We start from the raw sequence: 24,450 nt of genomic DNA, 5'->3' as shown, positions 1-24,450 counted from the left end.
TACTTGGGTTAACCACAGTATGGAGTTGATCTATGCAGAGATTGGTCATTAATTTGTCAGCATTGTTTTGTGAGCTATTGTACAAGATGGTCACAGAAATATTATGGTCCCCAAAATAGAAAAGGCAAAACCTGACATTGAGCTGCTTGAATTCAAGGCTCTGGTAGCTCACCTAAAAGAGTAGCTCAAAGATTCTGCAACCTGTAGTTCCCAAACTGCATACGTAATAACAAACTCCACATACTTGGTGAAACAGCATGAAACTTATCTGTGAATTTGCACTGCCAGCCCCAGTACATTTCACATGATTGAGCACAATAAAGTCATACCACGTTTTTCTTTTAGAAGCTGTGTTTATCATGTTGAATGCTTACTTATTCTGCAAATTGGGCCACAGTTTACTGTATAGGCCAAAGGCCACATGGCAATGGCCAGATAGAGTTTTTAAATGGGATTTGTATCTGTGATTTAAACTATTATCATTAGAGCTCTTGGGATATTGTTTTCTGTTGTAGCAAACGCATTAAAAAATATATTGTCATTATTTTATGCGTGGAGATTCAACGGCCATTCTCTAGCACAGTATAGAAGTTAATTTGTCTGGTTATATAATAAAGGAGAATGTGACAATGTAATTGCTCACAATTACATAATTCATTGCCAGTAACATCTGGTAATAATATGTTATTTTTTGTTCTGTTTTAACATAAACTAAAATAAAGATGCCAAACCACATTGTAAATGTTTTACTGCAACAGGTATAATGTGGTTGCAAGAACTGCTGCTGCCTGGAAATGACCTATTTGAAGCCTTAATGTTCCTTTAACACATAAATATGTTGTAACATAAACAAGAAAAGCTGGGAATACATTGTACGTCAGTCAGCATCTGCAAAGACAAAAGAAAAATTAACAGTTCCCAGTATAACCCTTTGGGAATTACCAGAATTTCCTCCTTGTGTTTAGATAGCTAACGCAATTCTTCTGTTGCTTAGAGATCTTGCATAATTTATAAACAAAGATTTACCACTCTTTATTTGTGTTTCCAGATTACCACATGTATATTCCCAATATTGGCCAAATAGCTATCCTAGCATCTGCTGCTCCTTCAGAATATAAAGACTGTTTCCTTAGTTAGGATCCATGCCTGTGTTTTTGTTGCCACCTCTGTAGATTTTCCAACAGCAGCCCAAATAATTCAGTTGTGCGTGCTGACAACCTCTGATCCTCTCATATACAGTTTGTTCCTTACCAGCATACTCAACAGAAAGGTTGGATTCATTCAGTGAAAATGCCACTGTGTGCTGTATGTCAGGAGGGAAAGGTTGCAGTTGTCCTGTTGTTCAAGTCTGCTTGCTGCAGGAAGTAGATGTATTGTCGATCATTGCTATTATAGCCAGAGGACCTTTTCTTCCACCTATTTTAACAGACAAAAAAATTTATCAGAGACTGGATTTAAAATAGCAGGAATAATTTGTTCCTGTGTGGTAATAGCCTCAGTCGGGAGGTAGTAAATCTCACAACAATTTCCCTTAATCTCTGTCATCCTAACCTGGTCCCTGTAGAGTTCTTTGCTGATATAAACAAGACGATACTTCTGAAAATGTAGTTACATTGGCATGAATGATTCAGAAATAAACTGAACAACAACAAACTTTCCCTTTACAAGACACGCAGTTATTTTGCATCAGGGATCAGCAGAGGGTTTAATGACCAGTAGTGCTGGGATTAAGCCCATTATCACGTTCAGTATTTTCCTCTTTCACTGGTGAAATCACCCTTTTAAAGTCTCCTCAAAATTTAAGTTTTTAACCTCCTCATTTCCCTGAATTCTTTTCTTAGTTCCTGCTTAGTATCTGGAGTGTCTTAGTCCATCCTCAGATACTCCATTACTTTAAAGTCACTGGGTGGGTTCTCTGTCCCCCAGCCATGTGTATCTCAGTGACGTGTCCTTCCCAGGCAGTGAGATTCTCCCTTCCCTTCGCTTGTCAATGGGATTTCCCATTGAAGCCCCCCCACACCGCTGCGAAATCTGTGGGCAGGGATGCGCTGCCAGTCGGAAAAGAGAATCCCGATGGCCGGAGAATTCAGGTCAATATGCAAGTGTAAGTTGCTAATTGTCTGTTTTGCGTGGTGATTTTGCAATGTATGGATAAAACAGTCTCCTTGGGAAAGGTATTTGATATTTTCTCTTCTGCCCCCTATAGGGCAGCATGTTGGGTGCAGTGGTTAGCACTGCTGCCTACGGTGCTGAGGTCCCGGGTTCGCTCCTGGCCCCGGGTCACTGTCTGTGTGGAGGGTAGGTGGATTGGCCACACTAATTTGCCCCTTAATAGGAAAAAAATAATTGGATACTCTAAATTTTTATAAAAATTATCTTTCTTCCCCACCCCTCCTGGAAACATTAACTGCCTTGCTTGGATATGGCTCCATGGCGACTCTGGACTGATTTTAATGCTCTTTAAGTCAGGGATAGTTAGGTTAGTTGTAGCATCCTGAATGTCCGTTTGAATCAGATCTGTATCAGCACATACTAAAGATTACATTTGAGACATTCTGTGTCTGTATGGCTGTAATGATGCACTTTCACAGACTTAATTCGAAACTCAGAAGGATTTATTAATAAGAAGACTTGTACAGTAGCCACATGGCTGCACCAAGCTTCCTACATGCCTCCTGCCTCAGTCAGCACTCCACCCACTGGGGTGGTTACCCATTCCCAATTGGTCACCCAAGCCATGTGACCCTTACTCTGTTGTGTTGCCTTCAAGGGGCAATCACCACAGTGGCTCTCCTACTCAGTGGACAATAGCTGGAGTTTGTGGTTGATTTGGATGTGGCATGATAATGAAAAGACTTCATCACTCCAACAGTGATTGAAATTAAATTTTCTTCTTTGGTAAGACTGGCAATGAATGTTCATAGGCTTTTGAGCTACAGGGAGTATAAAAAATAAAGCCCAATCCTACCCTTGCCTGACCTTCATACATATACATTAGTTCCAATAATAGCCATAATACCAGAGCATAATGGTTATGTTACTGGACTAGTAATCTAGAGGCCTAAACTAATGATCTGGGGACATGATTTCAAATCCCAGCAATTTACCTAGTGAAGTCAAATTCAGTGAATTAAATACATTTGGAGTTAAACAGCTGACATAATTAATAGTGACATAAAGCTACTGGATTGGGCTCACTCATGTCCTTTTAGAGAAGGAAATCTACCTCCTTGCCCAATCTGACCAATATTTTACTCTTGACTCTTAATAGTCCCCTGAAATGGCTTAGCCACTTGAAAGACTGAGGCTAGCAAGGGCACAAAATGTACTCTGGGTCAGGTGCAGCACAGTGGCACGGTGGTTAGCACAGTTGCATACAGCGCTAAGGGCCCAGATTCAATTCCAGCCTTGGGTGACTGTGTGGAATTTGCACGTTCTCTCCGTGTCTGCATGGGCTTTCTCTGGGTGCTGCGGTTTCCTCCCACAGTTCAAAAATGTACAGGTTAGGTGGATTGGCCATGATAAATTGTCCCTAGTGTTCAAAGATGTGCAGGTTAGCTTACAGGGATAGGGCAGGGTGGAGTGGGTGGGTGGGGGAATGGACCTGAGTATAGTGCTCTTTTGAAGGGTTGGTGCAGACTCGATGGGCTGAATGGTCTCCTTCTGCACTATAGGGATTCTATGATTTCAATGCCCATTACCAAGAATGATTCGGTAGCAACACCACGGACTGTGTCTTGAAGGGTAGAGTTGCCAGACTGAGCCTGCAGCAGTTGTTAAGAGAACCAACACAACAGAAAGAAAGAAATTACCTGCCTTGTACTTAACAATTTTCCTGTTGCAGGTACAAATATCCATGACGTATTGGGAGCAATGACCACCACACAATCCTCATCAAGACAATGTCCTGACTTCACACTGAGGATGTGTTGTTTGGCACTACTACCTTTCTAAGTTGGATAGATACAGAACAGATTTGGCAGCTCCACACTGGACATTCATGAGGCTCTGTAGGCCATCAGCAGCAGCAGAAGAATCCAATTCACCCACCGTGTTTGCAATCCCATGGCCCAGTTATTCCCCACTGTACTGAGGTACCAATCACAGTTAGAGTGGAGAGTAGAATAGCATGCTAGGAGCAACACCTGGGCCGGGATTCTCCCTTTTGGGGACTAAGTTCCCACGCCCGCCAGAAAACTGGCAGGAATCACTCTGGACTTTTTCCTCGTAATTCCGGGGTGATTCTCCATTTTCCAGGGGTCTAGCAGGGCCCCGGCGGGTGTTCCGCAGTTCTGGCCTCCGGCGGGGCGCTGCTGTCCAGACCGCAAGGCCTCGCATGCGCACGGCGGCCGCAAGCGGTTCCGTGCATGCACGCGGCGGCCCACCTCGGCATGGGCGCCGCCGACATGGCGGAGCTACACAGCAGGCCCACGGTGGAAGTTAGGTCCCCCACAGATCTCGATGGCCCATCGATCGGTGGCCCCCGATTGCGGGCCTGGCCACCGCTGAGGGCCCCCCCCCCCCCCCCCCCCCCCCCGGAGTCAGATATCCTCTCGCCCTCGACCAAGACTGCTACCCCAGCCGCGGGTCCGAGCTCCCGCCAGGTGGTACCAGATGTAAACCACGCCGGCGGGGGTTCGGGCAATCGCCTGCGGAGAATCGGCGCGGGGACCTGTTCCAACGGCCCCCGACTGGCGCCGCGTCGACTGCACGCACACGTGCGATTGGCGGGTCTGCGGAGAATCGCGGAAGCGGCATCGCGCAGTTTTCCGGTGTGAATGGCTATTCTCCGCCCCCGCGCCGGGCGTGATTCCGGCACAGAGGGTCGGAGAATCCCGCCCAGATATACCTAAAAAATGAAATGCTGACCTGGTGAAACTCCACTACAAGAGGACATACATGCTAACCAGAGAGGCAACATGCTGAAGCTAGAAGTAAGTGTTCCAAGACCAATGGCTCAACTCACAGCTTCACAATCCTGCCACATCTAATCGTGAATGGTGGCAGACAATTTAACAACTATGAGGAGGAGGAGACGCCATGAATATCCCCATGATGGGGGGGGGGGGGGGGGCGGAGTCCAGCGTATCAGTGTGAAAGATATGGCTGAAGTCTTCATAATCATCTTCAATCAGTAGTGCCAAGTGGGTGATCCATTTTGGCTTCCTCCTCAAATCGCCACCGTCACTGATGCCAGTCTTCAACCAATTTGATTCACTCCATGTCTTATCAAGAAATGGCTGAAGGCATTGGATGCCTGCCTGAACAACATGGTGGCAGTAGCGCTGAAGACTTGTGCTCCAGAACTAGGCTGCCTCTAGCCAAGGCAATATTTAACTCAGTATTACATCAAGGAGCTCTGATCAATTGGAAGTGAATTGGAATCAGGGGGAAACTCTCCACTTGTTGGAGTTATACCTGCTTCAAAGGGAGATGGTAGATGACAGGTGCACAATCATCTTAGCCCCAGAGAACAGAAGCCATTTCAGAGAACCGTTATGAGGCAACAGTGAAATATAGGCCAGACAGGATAAGGAGGCAGATTTCCTTCTCCAAAGGACATAATTAAACCAGATCAATCCAGTAGCTTTATGGTTGCCATTACTGATATCAGCTTTTTAATTCCAGACTTATTTAATTGCTGCAGGAGTGGCCTAGGCCCAATCATTTTGTTCTGCTTCATCAATAAGCTTCTCTTCATCATATGGTCAGAAGTGGGAATGTTGGACTTCCGGTGGCGATCGCGAACGGAGCGGCCGCAGCAAAGACGCTCCCGCACAGCCACAAAATCACGGCTTTTTTTGGAGGGGTTTTCCCGGGGAATTTTCAACAAAAAAAAATTCCTTAGGCCCCGCGAATTCGGCCCTGCCCAGGCGCCAAGGCTCCAATCCACGGAGCTGGAGAGGGAGAGAGAAAAAAAAGGAGAGACTGGTCCCGGTGAGCTGCACGTGGAGGAGGAGTGGGGATCGCTCTGGAACGGCCTGAAAGTCGGAGCACGGAGAGGATCACAAGGACAAAATAAGAATTTTTTGATTCAACCTTCCTTGTTCCTCTCCTGCAAATTTTTTTTAAAAAAAGAAAAACTTTTTTTAAAGGGGAAAAAAAAATTTCAAAAAATAAAAAATCCCTTTTTATTAAAAAAAAATTGTTTTTAAAAGGAAGGCACAGACAGAAATATGCCTCCATATAATAAATTGGGGGGACGGCGAGATGTAAGAAGGAATAGCAGCGAAGGCGAAGGAAAAAAGCAGGAGCTGCGGGCGCGCAGGCAGACGACCCCACGGGGCGAAGTGGAGGTTCAGGCGAATCAGGAAGCGGGAAAGCTGGCGAGCTGAGCAGGAACAGGACGCGGCGACCACCCCCCCCCCCCCCCCGCACAGGGGGAGGAATGGAGAAGCGTGCTGAAAACGGAAAACGGAAAGAAATGCCATAAAGGAGGAGATAAAAACGGAGATAAACGCCATGAGGGAGGCACTCAGGACGGAGCTCCACACAATGATGAAGGAGATGCTGGCGGAGACAACAGAAAAAATGCAGCGAACCATCAACGGCCTGGAAAGGAAGGTGGAGGTGCAGGAGAAAACTATTCAGGAGTTGGAGAGGGCCGCCTCGGACCAGAGGGACAGGATGGTAACTCAGGAAACCGAGGTGAAAAGGCTGGTAACGACCCAGGGGACCTAAGAGGGAAAGTGGAGGACCAGGAAAATAGGTCCAGATGGCAGAATGTTAAAATAGTGCGTCTGCCAGAGGGGATGGAGGGCAGAGATCCATAAGGCTACGTGTGCTGGGCAAGCTAGTGGGAAGGGAGAAGTTTCCAAACCCCCCAGAAATCGACAGGGCGCACAGGTCGCTCTGACCCAGGCGCAAAGCCGGGGAGCAACCCAGAGCGATTATCGTGAAGCTGCACAGGTTCCAAGACAGGGGAGAAAATCCTAAAGTGGGCCCGGCAGGTGAAAGTGAGCACGTGGGAAGGGAAGACCATAAGGGTGTACGAGTACATTGGGGCGGACCTGGCCAAAAGAAGGGCTGAATTCAACAGTGCCAAATCAGCACTCTACAAAAGTAATGTGAAATTTGGGATGGTATTCCTGGCCAAATTCTGGGTAACATTTGAGGGGAAGGAGCTGTTTTTAACACCCCAGCGGCAGTGGAGGAGTTCGTTAGGGCAAACAAACTGGGGGAGGGACAGCCACAATGGCCATCATGAAAGCGACGGGGATGGAAAAGAAAGGAAGAATTGGACAAAGAGCAGCGGGCAAGACCGCAAACAGAGACAATAAGATCACGAACTGTACACACGTGTTTGGTGCACTGTGCGGGACTGTGCTGACTCGTTCCTGGGCTCGTTCCGCCTCTCAATGCAATGGGGGGGAGCGAAGCAAGGTGAATGAGGGTGAAAAAGGCAGACAGGAGGGCAAGAGAAGGGCTAGCAAAAGGAAGGTAAAACAGGACCAGAACAGGGCACGTGCTGGGAGGAGAGGCCGCCGTGTTAGCGAGGGGGGCTAACACGGGAGGGCAGGAAGAAAGGAGGGCTGCGGCGCGCTTCTCAGGGGAGAGGGAGCGCCTGGCACAAAGAGAAGGGGGGAGCAGGCTAGAAGGGTGGGAAGAACACGGGGGGGGGGGGGGGGGGGACAGAGGAACGGGGAGGGGGAGGTGGGGGGAGGGAGGCAGAAGGAAGGCAGGGAAACCACGAGAGATGATTCCACTCTGTCCGGAACATAAATGATAAGCACAGCCGAAGCCTTTGGGGGGGGGGGGGGAGAGAACAGGGAAGGGGGAGGAACCATAGACCTATCCAGAGGGCAATGAAAGGCACGTAGGGTCAGCTAAACGAAGGACAAACTATACCTCTGTATAATAAAGGAAATTAGCGCAGGTGAGAAAAATGTGATGGGTATATATACAGCTGTTTATAAATATGAGAAATGGCAATAAAAAGATTTTTTTTAAAAAGAAGTGGGAATGTTCACAGATGATTGCAACCCTTATTTGCAACCCCTCAGATAATGAAGCAGTCTGTGCCAATGTTTAGGCTTAGGCTGATAAGTAGCAAGTAGCATTTGTGTAACTCAGATGCGAGCCAATGACTATTTCTGACAAGAGAATCTAACCATCATCCTTTCAATGACATTATCGTGGCAGAATCCTCACCATCAACATCCTGAGGATGATCATTGATACTAAACATAACTGGACCCCCCCCCCCCCCCCCACCCCCTCCCTCCCTCCTCCAACGCCTGTCCAGTAGAAGGTACAACAAGTCAGGAGTGTGATGGATGAGTGCAGCTCCAGATGAGGGCATTTAAAAGTTTATTGGATAAACATATGGATGATAATGGCATAGTGTAGGTTAGATGGCTTTTGTTTCGGTGCAACATCGTGGGCCGAAGGGCCTGTACTGCGCTGTATTGTTCTATGTTCTATGTTCAAACACACACAAGAAGCTCAACGCCATCCAGAACAAATCAGCCCGCTTGATCTCTACCATTTGTAAATGTCATTGCAGGAATTAGTGAAGGTTTTTTGGACAGCATCTTCCAATCCTAAAGCCTCTACCACCTAAAATAACCACCTAAAATAACAAGGGTAGCCAGCGCACGGGAGCATTGCCATCTGTAAGCTCCTCTCCAAGTAACACATAACCCTGACTTGAAAATGTCTTGCCACTCTTCCATCTTTGCTTGGCCAAAATCTTGGAACTCCCTCTCAAATAGCAATGGGTACACCATAGGGCCTGCAGTGGTTCAAGGAGGCAGCTCACCATTAACTTCTCAAGGGATAATAAATGAAATAATCTTTTATTGTCACAAGGATGAAGTTACTGTGAAAGTCCCCTAGTCACCACATTTCAGCGCCTGTTCGGGTAAGCCAGTATGGGAATTGAACCTGCGATGCGGGCCTTGTTCTGCATTACAAACCAGCTGTCTAGCCCACTGAGCTAAACCGGCTATTAATTATATGGAAGCGCCCAACGTGGGGCCCAAACCCACGACCCTGGGATTAAGAGTCCCATGATCTACCAATTGAGCTAGCCAGGCCAGTAAATAATAATCTTTTTATTGTTGCAAGTATGAAGTGATTATGAAAAGCCCCTAGTCACCACATTCCAGTGCCTGTTCGAGTACACAGGGGGAGAATTCAGAATTCTCAGCTGGTACGGGAATTGAACCCGCGCTGCTAGCTTTGTTCAGTATTTCAAACCAGCTGTCTAGCCCACTGAGCTAAACCAGCCCTAATGGCTGAAGGCATTGGATGCCTGCCCTAACAATATCCTGGCAATGGATATTAGGGGTGGACAGTAAATGCAGGACTTGCCAATGACACCTGCAACCCATCAATAAACAAAAATATATAGCGACCTACTCTAGGAACTAGAGATGATTTTCCCCTTCCTGACCCAACAGCATGGGACAAATTGTAGCATTCCTCTTGAGACTCAGTTATGATGAACTTGTTTAATACAGACAAGAAGCTAGCATATTCATTCCGAGTAGCTCCGTTACACAACTGAGCCAATGGTAGAGCCCTAGACCAACCTCTAAACTATCCTCACCTTTAGCATCAATGTGAAAACTACAACTGTCATTGACGGTGCCAGCTCAAGCCTGGTACAAACTCCCGACTATTTGTTATAGTTGGATAAGAAAAATCAGATGCCTCGAGGTAGTCTACACACATATTTCTGTGGATAGATGTTCAAAGCTAATGCACGATCAATTACACAAAGACGAGAGTAGGATGTAATCGAGGCTTTATTACACTGAGATGTGTGGCCTCCTACAGCAGCTGACAAAATGGCTGCTGTACTGGGAGCACACATATTTATACTCCGCCTACTGGGCGGAGCCAGTAGGCAGGGATCTACCCCCGTACCTGTAGTATAGGGGCCTTACCGTAAAGCACCTATATCAACATCCTATACATACAATATATACATCAGTGGTGACTACCACATTCGCCCCCTGTTAAGAAATTAGTCCGGCGTGGGCGGTGGAGAATTATATACAGAAAGTTGTGTTTTAAAAGTACAGATAATATTACAAATTGAGGCGGTCCGGTGCCTTGATCTGTCATTGAGAGCACCGCAGTGATGGTGGCGACTCCGGCGGCGGCTTGGTCTTCGGTGATTCCGGAGCGTGTCGAAATCCTCTTCATCCCCGGGTGTGAGCAAGGGGAGGACGGATTGTCCCAGAGTGGGGGCTGCGGTGGGGTGCGCCGGGGCGGGGGGGGGTTGTGGAACCAGCTGGTGCTAGGTCCCCGAGGGAGACTGTCTTGGTGGCCGTCGGGCACGCTACGTAGGCGTACTACGGGTTGGCGAGAAGTAGCTGTATCCTCTCAACCAACGGGTCCGCCTTGTGGAGTCGAACGTGTCTACGGAGGAGAACGGGTTCTGGGGCTGCCAGCCATGTCGGGAGCGAACCCCGGACGTAGACTTCTTAGGGAAGGCAAAGAGACGTTCATGGTGGGTTTAATTAGTTGCGGTGCACAGGAGCGACTGAATGGAGTGAAGTGCGTCGGGGAGGACCTCCTGCCAGCGGGAGGCCGGGAGATTTCTGTACTGTAGGGCCAGCTGGACTGCCCTCCAGACGGTCCCATTCTCCCGCTCCACCTGCCCGTTTCCCCTGGGGTTGTAGCTGGTCGTCCTGCTCAAGGCAATGCCCCTGTTGAGCAGGTACTGGCGCTCATGAATGAGGATCCCCGGTCGCTGTAGGCGGAGAAGCCGAACAGAGCGAAGATGGTGTTGAGGGCTTTGATGACAGTGGCAGACATCATGTAGCGGCATGGGACGGCAAAGGGGAATCGGGAATATTCATCGACCACACTGAGAAAGCACGTGTTGTGATCGTTGGAGGGGAGGGGCCCTTTGAAGTCCACGCTGAGGCGTTCAAAGGGGCGGTGGCCTTCACCAGGCATGCACGGTCTGGCTGGTAGAAGTGCGGTTTACACTCCGCGCAGACCTGGCAGTCTTTGGTGATAGCCCTGACTTCCTTGATGGAATAGGGCAGGTTGCAGGCCTTGATGAAATGGTAAAATCGTGTGACCCCTGGGTGACAGAGATTGTCATGCAGGGTCCGGAGTCGGTCCACTTGTGCACTGGCACATGTACCTCGGGATAGGGCATCGGGGGGCTCGTTGAACTTACCGGGGCGATACAAAATCTCGTAGTTGTAGGTGGAGAGCTCGATCCTCCACCTCAAGATTTTATCGTTTTTGATCTTGCCCCGTTGTGTGTTATTAAACATGAAGGCAACCGACCGTTGGTCAGTTGCTTGGGCCTCTTTTTCGACGGAGGAGTGCCAGATTTCAGAGGCACGGAGGGTGCGGGAAAAGAATGCCACGGGCCTGCCTGCCTGGTTGAGGCTGGTGGCCAGAGCGACGTCTGATGCATTGCTCTCGACTTGGAAGGGGAGCGTCTCGTCGACCGAGTGCATCGCGGACTTTGCGATGTCGGCCTTGATACGGTCGAAGGCCTGGTGAGCATCGGCCGTCAGAGGAAAAACGGTGGATTGAATGAGTGGCGGGCCTTGTCCGCATAGTTTGGGACCCACTGGGTGTAATACGAAAAGAACCCCAGGCAACGTTTGAGGGCCTTGGGGCAGTGGGCGAGGGGGAGTTCCATGAGGGGGCGCATGCGATCGGGGTCGGGTCTCAGAACTCTGTTCTGGACCACATAGCCGAGGATGGCTAAGCAGTTCGTGCTGAACACGCACTTCTCCTTGTTATACGTGAGGTTGAGGAGAGTGGTGGTGTGGAGAAATTTGGCAAGTGTGGCATCATGGTCCTGCTGGTCGTGGCTGCAGATAGTGACGTTGTCCAGATACAGGAAAGTGGCCCGCAGCCCGTACCGGTCAACCATTCGGTCCATCTCCCGTTGGAAGACCGAGACCCCATTGGTGACGCCGAAGGGAACTCTAAGAAAGTGGTAAAGGCGGCCGTCTGCCTCGAACACAGTGTATGGGCGGTCCGCCTTGCGGATGGGTAGCTGGTGGTAGGCCGATTTCAGGTCTACTGTCGAGAAGACCCGGTACTGTGCAATCTGATTGACCATATCAGATATGCGTGGGAGGGGGACGCATCGAGCTGCGTGTACCGATTGATGGTCTGGCTGTAGTCAACGACCATCCTGTTTTTCTCCCCAGTTTTTACCACTACCACTTGGGGTCTCCAGGGGCTGTTGCTGGCCTCGATGATGCCTTCCTGAAGCAGCCGCTGGACTTCAGACCTGATGAAGGTCCTGTCCTGGGCGCTGTACTGTCTGCTCCTGGTGGCGACGGGTTTGCAATCCGGGGTTAGGTTTGCAAAAAGGCAAGTTGGATTGAACTTAACGGTCGCGAGGCCGCACACAGTAAGGGGTGGTAGGGGCCCGCCGAATTTCAAGGTTAGGCTCTGGAGGTTGCACTGGAAGTCCAGGCCGAGTAGCAAGGCAGCGCAGAAGTTGGGGAGGACATAGAGGCGGAGGCCGCTGAACTCCACGCCCTGGTCAGTGAGAGTGGCAATGCAGTACCCCGGATCGCCACGGAGTGGGACCCGGAGGCCAGGGAGATTCTCTGGTTAGCGGAGTGTACCGCGAGGGAGCAGCGCCTTACCGTATCAGGGTGAATGAAGCTCTCAGTGCTCCTGGAGTCCAGCAGGAAGGAGATCTCAGCCCATTGACCTTGACTTTGGTTGAAGCAGTCGCGAGGTTGTGTGGTCGCGACCGTGGTTGGCGGTTGTGGCCGGATGAGGTGCCCAACGGGCATGGGTCCTGAGTTGGGTAAGATGGTGGCGCCCACGGGCTGCACGTGGCGTGGGGGAAGCAAGATGGTGGCGCCCATTGGTCCTGGGAGGAACAAGATGGCAGCGCCCACGGGCCGCATGTGTTGCGAGTCGGGCAAGGTGGCGGCTTCCACTGGCCGTACGTGGTCCTAGGAGGGGAAGATGCCGGCGCCCATTGGCTGCACGTGGGGGGTGCCGGGACAGTAGCGGTGATTGAGCGGGCCTGGCACACTGCAACGAAATGTCCCTTCTTGCCACAGGCCTTGCAGAGGGCGCTCCGCGCCGGGCAGCACTGCCGGGGGTGGTCTGACTGCCCACAGAAGTAGCATTTGGGCCCCCCGGGGTTGGTTGGCTGCAGCGCGGCACATGCGTGGGATTGGCTGAGGGCGGTCACTGATGGGGTCCACGATGGGGCGGCCGTCTGCGGAGTCCATGATGCACAGGGGAGGTGGGCCGGGCGGTCGGGGGCATAGGCCTGAATGTTGCGTGATGCGACCGTAAATGAAACGCTAGTTTTTTGGTTGCCGCGAGGTCGAGCGTGGCCCCCGCTAAGAGGTGCTGATGGATGTAGTCAGACCCTATGCCCGTAACAAATGCGTCTCTCATTCGCAAATTCGAGTGTTCCGTGGCCGAAACGGCCTGACAGTCACTGTCTCTAACTAGGGGGAGCAGGGCGCGCCAGAAATCGTCCACCAACTCACCGGGAAGTTGACGCCGCGTGGAGAGGAGGTGCCTGGCGTAGAATTGTTAGTCCGCTGACCGTAGTTTTCCTTCAGTAGCGCCATAGCCTCTGTGAAGGTCGGCGTGTCCTGGACAAGTGGAAAGACGTTGGAGCTCAGCCGCGTGTAAAGGATCTGGAGCTTCTGTGCTTCTGGAATTTTATCTGGCGCAGACCTGATGTACGCTTCAAAACAGGCTAGCCAATGTTCAAAGTCCTTTTTTGGCGTTGTTTGCATGCGGATGCAGCTGCAGGCGATCCGGCTTGATGCGGAGGTCTATCTTCTGAAAAACTCAGTGTAATAAATTGATGCGCGATCAATGACACAAAGACGAGAGTAGGATGTAATTGAGGCTTTATTACACTGAGATGTGTGGCTTCCTACAGCAGCTGATGAAATGGCTACTGTACTGGGAGCACACATATTTATACTCTGCCTACTGGGCGGAACCAGCAGGCAGGGCTCTACCCCTGTACCTGTAGTACAGGGGCCTTACCGTAAAGCACCTATATCAACATCCTATATATACAATATATACATCAGTGGTGACTACCACAAATGCAAAGTTCTGTGAATGTTTCTTGATAACTTGAAACCCTACGATCCAGAATTGTAATTTGCCCTTCTCTGTTTTCTGAATGTTCCCCAATACATCAGTCAGGTAACCGGAGCTATGCATTGTTTTCTAGAGTGATTTCACCAATAATCTACAACAGTGGTTTTCAAGCTTTTTTACCCTAGACCCATTTTTGTCAACAGGCCGACCTTTGGGGTCCATGCCATCTGACCTTCGCGGCCCATGCTGGCCAACCTTCGCGACATATACCACGTTCACTTACCTTTAATATGAAAGAGGAGCCTGCTTGGTTCTCACAATCTCACTCGAATGATTCACGAAGGAGAGGGCAATGCGCGTGTCATGTGTCGACTTCAGCCAATTTCTTTGTGTGGTCTTCATCTCTGTGGGAACGCAAAATCCAACCCGCACATGTAGGCCATCGTGAAAGGCAACAGCAAAACATTGTTTGTTTTACTCAGCACTGGACACTCATGGGAAATGCTTCTCCAGAATGCTGACAGCTCATGGGCTTTTGGCATGTTTTTAATGTGCTGTCACAGGTCAAGAAACAGCAGCTTAGTCTTTTTACTTGGAGTCAGTTGTAAATTAACAATTGACTCTGGGGTCTCAACCTCAAAGGAATTTTCACGCACCATTTCTCTTTCAAAATTTGAAACTTCTCTCTCTCATTTTCCCTGCATATAACACACAACATACATATTTACATTGGCACAATTGACAAAACCATACCTTAAGAAATCATCTTTATACTGCTTTGTTGTCAAGTTAAGTTTTTTTTTTGTCGGCTGTTAACCAAAGGCCTTGGAACTCTGAATAGAGCTAACACTGGCACTGCTCTGTCCTGCCATGGATTCTCCTTGACAGCACTCTCCAGCAGATTCAGATGTGAGATCCTAGTCACTAGTTACACTGCCTATTTGAGTCTCTGGCTGTCTCTTCCTTGTAACAAAATGATCTGCACAGTCCTCTTGCCTTGCTTGCCAGCAAGTAGAAAATGGAAGAAGCTGTGCTCCATGATTTGGAGCTAAAAGCATGCACATATAGGGTGCTTGCTGTCAAGTGTACGTGCAGGGCATGTGACCTGCTAACTGCTGCCACTTAGGTTGGAAGACAGCACACAGCCTCATTTCATTCTCATTTAAAAGTTGGTCGCCGCTGCCATTCTCAATTTAAATGCCGGTAGCAGCCTTTGGAATCTTCTCCCGTGATCGGGACAACGTCGGAACGCCACGATCGATCGTTCCCTGACCCTCCCGACACCCAGCAATGGGCCACGACCCACACTTTGAAAAACCCTGATCTACAAAGTGGGAGTGGATAATGTGCTTAATCTTGCATTAAAAGCATTTGTTAACATGGGTTTGTTCAGCCTAAATCTGTTCGAAAGCTGAAAATTTCTGTTAACTGTGTGTTACAGCCTCTATGTTCTTTACATGAGGACTTTTAGCGAATGGGGAGCAGGAGTATCGTGCTGGGATAGAGAATCAGCCATGATCATGTTGAATGGCGGAGCAGGCTCGAAGGGCCAAATCTCCTACTCCTAGTTTCTGGGTTTTTTCTATGTATGTTTGATGTTACAAATCATGTTTTTCATTACCACTATTTAATGGAGCTCAATTTTCCAGCTGCATGCTTTGAAGTCCATCAGCAGACATCCAGCAGAATGCCATCAAAAAATGCCTTATTTATTCCAAAGGAATTGAATACACGATGATTACAGTTCCAAACTGGATCCAAAGCAGATTTTTTTTTCAATTTGTTTTCAAGCATATGTATAATAGATCACAACTGGAATCACATGCTGATGAACTCCTGCCATATTTGTATTATTGACCTCAGTTTACCTGCATTGAATTGTTGAAACATCTTGTCCTGGGATTACTCTGTGCAGGTATAATCATTAGCAACCATATTGGACATCAATTTGGAAGTAAAGGCGCACCATTCTGAGCCCCTGTATTTAAAGTATGGATTTCTGGGACAGGCAAGGAATTCTTTGCAATGCCTCAAAACTACCTTCTGACTGCTCCAAGCAAACGTGCTTCTTATATGTGTTTATACCAGCGTTAACAATTCAAAAGACATTATACATGGAAGTATTTTCTGTAGAGTGTTAACAGAGCTTTCATGCTGGCAGACTCTTCTCAGTGTAAACGGGCCTATAGTCACAAATAAAAGCCTGCAAAAGGTTTGAGTCGCCTGGGAAAAGATGAATAAATTGCCTTTGCGATTAGTTTGGACTGTCTGCCTATGCAGATGGTAAAACAGTCTGAAGTTGCTGCTGAAATCTGAATGTCTTTCAGATTTACACAGAACCATGGGTGACTCTGAAAAGACTTGGTTTACTTTTCACATCCTTCTTTCTTATTATGGTAAAGTAAAGATTCCCAGAGAGACTGTTTGTTATTCATAAAGAAATGCCACACACAACGAACTGGCCAAGGTTGCAAGCTCATGTTTTACAATGAATCTAAATTCAAAGGGGTTACTTAGTGTTAGTGGAATTGCATATCTAACGAACGATTTCCTATGTTTGCTATTTCTGGCAAAATCGTAAAAGTGCTGAGAGGAGATCGTTCCCAAGAAGAACAACTACGCGCAAAACACTAACTTGTATTGAGTAAAAAAAAGATTTTCAGAAACGGTTTTATATTAAATGAAGTGTAATATTTGGAGTTGCTTCACAGGTGCTTTTGGGTCAGAAGAGTACTGGCATCAGCTACTTAGACAAAATATACATCAGAGTTCTCCCTGGTGTCTGTCCATTCAGTAAAACAGATTTACTGTGAAACTCGATAAGTCCTGAAAGCGAGCACAGGAACTACGAAGTGTGATTAAACTGCAGCAGTTCATTCTGATGCAGGCAGAACACAGATGTTATGCCACCTGCTTATGACTATGACCATAACGTGCAGCCGCATAAGCGCACTGTCGACTGATCAGACACCTGAGTGGGTGGGGGAGGCTAAGGCCACTTAAAACTTGTCTATACTACTTAAAGCCAACTTGAACCTCGTAAAGTAGAGATGCAGATTGACTGGAGCAGGTGCTGTCACTGTCTTGGGAAACGTATCTGAGCAGAAGAACATTGAAAAAGGGCACAATGTGGTGGAGAGAATGCTCCACGTCTCTCCCAAAACAACAGCTGGTGGAGGAAGTGGAAAAGAGGAGAGAGATCTTCTGTCCACAGGGAACTAGGAGGTCCTCCAGATGGACACTGCAAAGGCAGTGTGAAGAGATAGCAATTGTAGTTAATGCCAACAGTTTAGTCCCAAGGACCTGAACATAGTGCCAGATAAGGTTCAATGACCTTGCACGAGTGGAAGCATTGGTGTTGCTGATGCTTATTCCTATTTTTCACATCCCGCAAGGCCTTTAGATTTACAAGCTGCGCATTGTGGAAGTATTTCCCCGCTTGCATGCCCACCTCTCCTTCCGCTCACCACAAACCTACCCTTGTCCCTTTCTCCTTTCAGATACCCAAGAACTGTAACCTGGCCAGGCAGTGTTGGAAGCACAACAAACGATAGAGCAAGAAGTCAGTATTGATGAAGAAAGGCAGCCGCTCACTCCCACACTTGCAGCTACCAGCTCAGGTAGGGAGGGTAGGGAGAAGCATGTGCTGAATAGCAGACCTGCAGACAGAACAGGCAGCGAAGGGTAGCCCAGATGGCAGCTCACTAGAACATAGGTCGGATTCGAGCTCTGCTGTCAAGGATTCAGATGAGAATTTTGATGGGTCGTTGTACAGAACAAGGCTGATAGATATGATACAGAGATGCTTGGTGTATTGGCTTGCCTGCCAGAAAACTTGTGATCACTGTCAAGGAACAAAATCTCGGGCCAATCTTGCCTCTGACTTTCTGCAGAGTTTGGAACCCATCTTTTACAGAATGCAAATGAACAAACTCTATAGTCGTGCTTTGACCTCAGCCACGATGGTGCAGCATCAGGATGACCAATGGGATTAGCTTGTATTGCCGGGGACCCTCCCATTCCAACCTCTGTTTCTCTTTCTGCAGATTCTGCCCAATCTTCTGAGTGTTTCCATCATTTTTGTTTTATTTTGGATTTCCAGTGTCTGTAGCACATATTATGCTCTTGAGGCTGTAGGTCCGACTGCAACAGGTTGCCAACTTCAATGAGCATTTTCTTAGTGAAACAAATATGGCAGACACTGACTAAATGTATCCTGCTGCTGAGAGCCCTTCTGCCCGCTTCAAGAAACCTATTGATGCAACCATCAATTCACACGAGACGGAGAGTTGAAGTGAACAGTGGTTTTAATCAGCTAGAACTGTGCCTGCTTGTGACTGCTCTGCACTGAGAGCCGCCTGCAGGGCAGCAGACCTATATACCTCCCCAAGGGGGCGGAGCCCGCAAGGGCACCAACATGATTCAATGCGGTGTAATACAATACAATGGCCCATAGGTGGAGCTCAGAAGGGCAACAACATAGTACAATGCAATACAGTGGTGAATGACTGCCATAATACATTCACCCCCTGTTAAAAAATTGAAGTCCAGCGGTGGTGAAGTGGCTCACAGGTTGAGTCTGTCCGGCGCCCTGATCGTGCTCTGTGATCGCCTGAGCTCTGGTTTCGCTGCGGGCACGGGTGTTGAATTCGCCGGTGCGGGCACGGGTGTTGAACTCGTCGGTGCGGGAATGGGTGTGGACTCCGGGAGCGTGTCTTCTGGAGCTTCATCCCTGTAGGTCAGCGCTTGGGGAGGGGATGCAGCAGGGGGGGGTGGAGGCCATGTAGGGGCAGGGGTGCTGTTTGGTGTAGGTTGGGGGTGGTAGGTCATAGGGGATCCTGCGGGTGCCAGGTCCCAGAGGGAGACTGTATCTTGTCGGCCGTCGTGGTGCGCTACGTAGGCATACTGGGGGTTGGCATGAAGGAGCTGGACCCTCTCGACCAGGAGGTTGGACCTATGGCTCCTCACGTGTTTTCGGAGGAGTACGGGCCCCGGTGTCGTCAGCCAGGGGGTTGTAACTGGTAGTCCTGCTCGAGGCGATGCCCTTACCGAGCAGGTACTGACACAGTTCGTCGCTCATAAACGAGGAGCCCCGGTCACTGTGGACGTAAGTGGGGAAACCGAACAAGTTGAAGATACTATGCAGGGCCTTAATGATGGTGGCCGCGGTCATGTCGGGCAGGGGATTGCAAAGGGGAAGCGGGAGTACTCGTCAACGACATTGAGAAAATACGGGTTGCGGTTGGTAGAGGGGAAGGGCCCTTTGAAGTCGATACTGAGGCGCTCAAAGGGCCGGGATGCCTTCACCAGGTGAGCCCTGTCTGGACGATAGAAGTGCGGCTTACACTCCGCGCAGATTTGGCAGTCCTTGGTCATGGCCCTGACCTTCTCGGTGGAGTAGGGCAGGTTGCGGGCCTTGATATAGTTGAGAAGCCAGGTGACCCCCCGGGTGGCAGAGGTCGTTGTGGATGGCCCGGAGTCGGTCATCTTGCGCGCTGGCGCATGTGCCACGGGACAGGGCATCTGGGGGCTCATTGAGCTTTCCAGGACGATACACGATATCGTAATTATAGTTGGAGAGTTCGATTCTCCACCTCAAGATTTTATTGTTCTTGATCTTGCCCCGCTGTGTGTTGTTGAACATGAAGGCTACCGACCGTTGGTCGGTGACGAGGGTCAACCTCCTACTAACGAAGTAGCGCCTCCAATGCCGTACAGCTTCCACAATGGCTTGAGCTTCTTTTTCGACTGAGGAGTGTCGAATCTCAGAGGCGTTGAGGGTACGGGAGAAAAAGGCTACAGGCCTGCCCGCCTGATTAAGGGTAGCGGCGAGGGTGACCTCTGACGCGTCGCTCTCCACCTGGAAGGAGATGGACTCGTCCACCGTGCGCATCGCGGCTTTGGCAAGCTGAAGGCCTGGTGGGCCTCAGCCGCCAGAGAGAAGATGGTAGCTTTGATTAGTGGGCGGGCTTTGTCCGCATAGTTGGGGACCCACTGGGCGTAATAGGAAAAGAACCCGAGGCATCTTTTTAGGACCTTGGGGCAGTGGGGGAGGGGGAGTTGAAGGAGGGGGCGCATACGGTCGGGGTCGGGACCTAGGACTCCGTTTTCCATGACATAGCCGAGGATGGTTAGTCAGTTGTGTGGGCTCTCCAGGGGCTATTACTGGCCTCGATGATCCCTTCCCGCAAGAGCCGCTGGACCGCGGACTTGATAAAAGTCCTGTCCTGGATACTGTACCGCCTGCTCCTGGTGGCGACGGGTTTACAGTCGGCGGTGAGGTCCGCGAAGAGCGGGGGAGGGTCGACCTTCAAGGTCGCGAGGCTACATACGGTGAGGGGGGGTAGCGGCCCGCCGAACTTCAGGGTCAGGATCCTGAGGTTGCACTGGAAGTCCAGTCCCAACAGGAGAGGGGCGCAGAGATCGGGGAGTACATATAGTTTAAAATTTGCATACTTGGAGTTTGAAATTTGCCATTCGTCCTGATGTGATCAGGGGCGAAATTCTCCGGTATCGCGCGATGTCCGCCGACTGGCGCCCAAAACGGCGCAAATCAGTCGGGCATCACGCCGCCCCAAAGGTGCGGAATGCTCCGCATCTTTGGGGGCCGAGCCCCAACCTTAAGTGGCCAGGCCCGTGCCGGACGAATTTCCGCACCGCCAGCTGGCGGAAAAGGCCTTTGGTGCCCCGCCAGCTGGCGCGGAAATGGCATCTCCGGGCGGCACATGCGCGGGAGCTTTAGCGGCCGCTGACGGCATTCCGGCGCATGCGCAGTGGAGGGAGTCTCTTCCGCCTCCGCCATGGTGGAGACCGTGGCGAAGGCGGAAGGGAAAGAGTGCCCCCACGGCACAGGCCCGCCCGCGGATCGGTGGGCCCCGATCGCGGGCCAGGCCACCGTGGGGGCATCCCCCGGGGCCAGATCGCCCCGCGCCCCCCCAGGACCCCGGAGCCCGCCCGTGCCGCCTTGTCCCGATGGTAAGGTAGGTGGTTTAATCTACGCCGGCGGGACACGCATTTTAGCGGCGGGACTTTGGCCCATCCGGGCCGGAGAATCGCGGGGGAGGGGGCCCGCCAACCGGCGCGGCTCCCGCCCCCGCCGAATATCCGGTGCCCCAGATGTAAAGCTTTGTCAACATGTCTTTCTTTTCAGAAGTGAAATGAAATGATATGAAAATCGCTTATTGTCACAAGTAGGCTTCAAATGAAGTTACTGTGAAAAGCCCCTAGTCGCCACATTCCGGCGCCTGTTCAGGAAGGCTGTTACGGGTATTGAACCGTGCTGCTGGCCTGCCTCGATCTGCATTCAAAGCCAGCGATTTAGCCCTGTGCTAAACAGGGGATTCCCTAAAGAGCGGGAATACAGCAGGAGCGGGGGGAGAGCGGGAACACAGCGGGAGTGGGGTGGGGAAGAGTGCGGGAACACAGCGGGAGTGGGGGGGAAGAGAGAGTGGGATCGCATCGGGAGTGGGGGGGAGAGAGTGGGAGTGGGGGGGAGAGAGCGGGAACGCAGCGGGAGTGGGGGGGGAGAGAGCGGGAACGCAGCGGGAGCGGGGGGGGAGAGAGAGGGATACAGCGGGAGCGTGACCACAGCGGGTGCAGGGGCGGGGGGGAGAGAGCGGGAGTGCAGCGGGAGTGGGGGGAGAGAGCGGGAACGCAGTGGGAGTGGGGGGTGAGCGAGCAGGAACAAAGCGGGAGTGGGGGGGGAGACAGCGGGAATACAGCGGGAGTGGGGGGTAGAGGGGGGAATACAACGGGAGTGGGGGAGAGAGAGCGGGTACACTGCGGGAGTGGGGGGGAAAGAGAGCGGGAACACAGCGGGAGTGGGGGGGAAGAGAGCGGGAATACAGCAGGAGCGGGGGAGAGTGGGACCACAGCGGGAGCGGGAGGGGGGAAGAGCCGGAATCCAGCGGGAGTGGGGGGGAAAGAGAGCGGGAACACCGCAGGAGCAGGGGGGAAGAGAGCGGGAGCGGGGGGGAGAGCGGGACCACAGCGGGAGCGGGGGTGGGGAAGAGAGCGGGAACACAGCGGGAGTGGGGGGGGGAGAGAGAGGGAATTACAGCGGGAGCGGGTGGGGGGGGGAGAGAGCGGGAATACAGCGGGAGTGGGGGGGAGAGAGTGAGAATACAGCGGGAGTGGGGGGGGGAGAGAGCGGGTACACAGCGGGAGTGGGGGGAAAGAGAGCGGGAACACAGCATGAGTGGGGGGGAAGAGAGCGGGAATACAGCAAGAGCGGAGGGGGAGAGTGGGAACACAGCGGGAGTGGGGGGAAAGAGAGTGGGAACACAGCGGGAGTGGGGGGGGGAGAGCAGGAACACAGCGGCAGTGGGGGGAAGAGAGCGGGAACACAGCGGGAGTCAGGGGAGAGAGTGGGAACACAGCAGGAGTGGGGGAAAGAGAGTGAGAACACAGCAGGAGTGGAGGGAAGAGAGCGGGAACACAGCGGGAGTGGAGGGGGGGAGAGTGGGAACACAGCGGGAGTGGGGGGAAAGAGAGTGGGAACACAGCGGGAGTGGGGGAAAGAGAGTGGGAACACAGCGGGAGCGGGGGGGGAAGAGAGCGGGAACACAGCGGGAGTGGGGGGGAGAGCGGGAACACAGTGGGAGTGGGGGAGAAGAAAGCGGGAACACAGTGAGAGCGGGGGGGGGGAGAGAATTTTTTTTTTTTAAATTGCGTACTCAGCGCCCTGTATTGCGAGGTTCGCAACACAGTACCCCCGGATCTGCACTGAATGCGATCCGGAAGCGAGGGAGATTGTTTGAGATACGGGGGAGATTTGGAGAGAACAGCGCCTTACCATGTCTGGGTGTACGAAGCTCTCTGTGCTCCTGGAGTCAAACAGGCAGGGCGATTCATGCCCATTGACCCGGACAGTCATCATGGAGTTCCTGAGGTACTTTGGGCGTGACTGGTCGAGGGTGACCGCGCCGAGTTGCAGGTAGCCGGCGTGGTCGGAGGTGGTGGGATGGTCCCAAGATGGCCGCCCCCATCGGTCGCACGTGTCGGGCGGCGTTGAAGATGGCGGCCCAGATGGCAGCCCTTGTCGGTCGCAAGTGTCAGGCGGCAATGAAGATGGCTGCCCCCATGAGTCGCCCATGGCGGGCCGCGTGTGGGACGGCGGCCAAGATGGCGACCCCCATGAGTTGCACGTGTTGTGTAGAGTCGAAGATGGCTGCCCCCATGGACAACACGAGGCGGATGACGCGTCCGAAGGGGGCGGAGCCGGCCGGCACACAGCCACGCTGCGGGGCCTGCGGGCCTGTGAGTCTGAGTGTCGGGCCTGTGATTTGGAGGACTTGGACCTGGCCAGGCAAACTTTGGCAAAGTGTCCTTTCTTGCCGCCGTTGCTACAGGTCGCGTTCCGAGCCGGGCAACGCTGCCTGGGGTGATGGTGCTGGCCGCAGAAATAGCAGGGTAGCCCCCCGGGTTGGGCGGGCAGCCGCGCGGCACAGGCCTGGGATACTCTCTGGTCGGGTGTCCACGAGGAGGTCGCGTGGTCGGAGGGGAAAGCATTGAGGCTCTGAAACGCTACTTCTAAGGAGGTGGCTAGTTTTACCGTCTCTTCTAGGTCGAGGGCGCCCTTCTCGAGCAGGCGCTGTCTGACGTAGTTGGACCGGACTCCAGCCACATAGACGTCCCGGATGGCGAGTTCCATGTGTTGTGAGGCCGTGACGGCCTCGTAGTTGCAGCTTCGCGCGAGTACTTTCAGGTCGCGTAGGTACTCCTCCAGCGATTCCCTGGGGCATTGGCGGCGAGTGGTGAGGAGATGAGGTGGGGACAATTCCTTCACCGGCCTCACGTATTGCCGCTTCAGGATCGCGACCGTGTCTGTGTATGTGGTCGCTTCCTCGATTTGCAAGGAGATTCGATGGCTCACCCGGGCGTGGAGGAGGCTCAGCTTCTGTTCGTCGGTGATGGATGGCGAGGAGGAGGCGGCGAGGTAGGCCTCAAAACAGCGGAGCCAGTGTGAAAAAAATCCCTTTGTCTTCAGCGGCCTGTGGGTCGAGTTCCAGTCGGTCAGGTTTGAGGGCTGCTTCCATCGCGATGTAGCTGATTAAATTGATGCGACCATCAATTCACACGAGACGGAGAGTTGAAGTGAACAGTGGTTTTAATCAGCTAGAACTGTGCCTGCCTGCGACTGCTCTGCACTGAGAGCCGCCTGCAGGGCAGCAGCTCTATATACCTCCCCCAAGGGGGCAGAGCCCACAAGGGCACCAGCATGATACAATGCGGTGTAATACAATACAATGGTCCATAGGTGGAGCCCACAAGGGCAACAACATAGTACAATGCAATACAGTGGTGAATGGCTGCCATAATGCATTCACCACACCTATCCTCTTCTGTGTTTCCTCAGCTCATTCTTCTTCCGCCAGCCAAGGTGGATAGAAACAACAGCACGCATGATTGGAACCAAAT

The 24,450-nt window shown here is 51.5% G+C and overlaps 1 protein-coding gene and 1 non-coding gene across 14 annotated transcripts in view; one reads left to right on the top strand and one right to left on the bottom strand.

The window, feature by feature from the left end:
- Positions 1–24,450, top strand: part of sulf1 (sulfatase 1) — an 821,278-nt gene that overhangs the window by 599,038 nt on the left and 197,790 nt on the right. The gene's annotated exons all lie outside the window — the stretch shown is intronic.
- trnak-cuu (transfer RNA lysine (anticodon CUU)) lies at positions 8,966–9,038 on the bottom strand. The gene has a single exon. It is a non-coding gene; the product is annotated as a tRNA-Lys (tRNA).

The sequence above is a fragment of the Scyliorhinus torazame genome, chromosome 11, assembly GCF_047496885.1.
Source record: "Scyliorhinus torazame isolate Kashiwa2021f chromosome 11, sScyTor2.1, whole genome shotgun sequence".
Taxonomy (NCBI): domain Eukaryota; kingdom Metazoa; phylum Chordata; class Chondrichthyes; order Carcharhiniformes; family Scyliorhinidae; genus Scyliorhinus; species Scyliorhinus torazame.
The sequence above is the reverse complement of the archived record's forward strand: the minus strand, read 5'-3'. Positions and strand labels throughout refer to the sequence as shown.